This window comes from Egretta garzetta, unplaced genomic scaffold, assembly GCF_000687185.1.
Source record: "Egretta garzetta isolate BGI_Z169 unplaced genomic scaffold, ASM68718v1 scaffold287, whole genome shotgun sequence".
Lineage (NCBI taxonomy): Eukaryota > Metazoa > Chordata > Aves > Pelecaniformes > Ardeidae > Egretta > Egretta garzetta.
Genome location: NW_009260435.1, coordinates 12155473 through 12156378, shown reverse-complemented (window position 1 = coordinate 12156378; position 906 = coordinate 12155473).

Here is a 906-nt window from a genome sequence, read left to right as displayed (position 1 = left end):
GGTCGGAGTTGCCCTCGGCGCCGTGCGTTAGGCCGGTGCCGGTTCCCCGGCAAAATGCACGAGTAATGAAAACACGAAATGAACCGGCACTGCTTTCCCCTACAGCATTTTTGTCCCCCTCGTTTTTTTTCTGGTTTGTGGTTCTGCCAGCTTCCCTCAAAGGAGGGGTCCCACAGCTCCTGTTCACCCCTCAGGATCAATGGCTGCAGTCGCTTTGAGGAATTGAGCTTTTAAAATGCGTTTACAAGCTCACTCGCTCTTTGTTGCTCATTTCGGTGTGTATTGTAACACCCCTAATATTCAACTCATGAAGCTTTTAAGTGCTTGGACTGAAAAAAGCATAGTAACACTGAGATTTCATTGTGGATTTATGCAACTTTCTGAGGTAAAATTTTTTTTCTCCTGATTAGTATGGCTGGCAGAAATTGGGTTTTTGAAAGACTTAGCAGTAGCCATGGGGAAAAAAAAAACCCAGATGCTGTAACAACATGAAATGGCCAGCAAAAGAAAAACCTGGAGGCCCAATGAATACTGCAAATGCACCCAAAAGCCTGAGAACCACAGGCCTTGTGGAGACCGCGGAGAGGCACAGCTTCTCTGTCCAGGGCTTTTGCCTCACTCAGTGGAAGGCAGCACCACAAATTAGCGTGTAAAAACATTTAGAAAGCCAGCGCTTTGCAAGGCCCGTCTTTTTCACAGTTCAGGCCTTTTCAAACTGCTGCTTCAGTACTATTTGCCTATGGTAAACCCTCCAGCTGCACGGAGTGAGGCAAATACACCGCACTAAGGACCGCGCCGCGCTGCCGGGATCAGCGAGCGGCCGGGCTGTTTGAATTTCCCATCCAGCCACGCACGGTCACAAGACTCGCAGCCCCGCTACGGGAGCCGGGCTCGCAGCGCCCACAG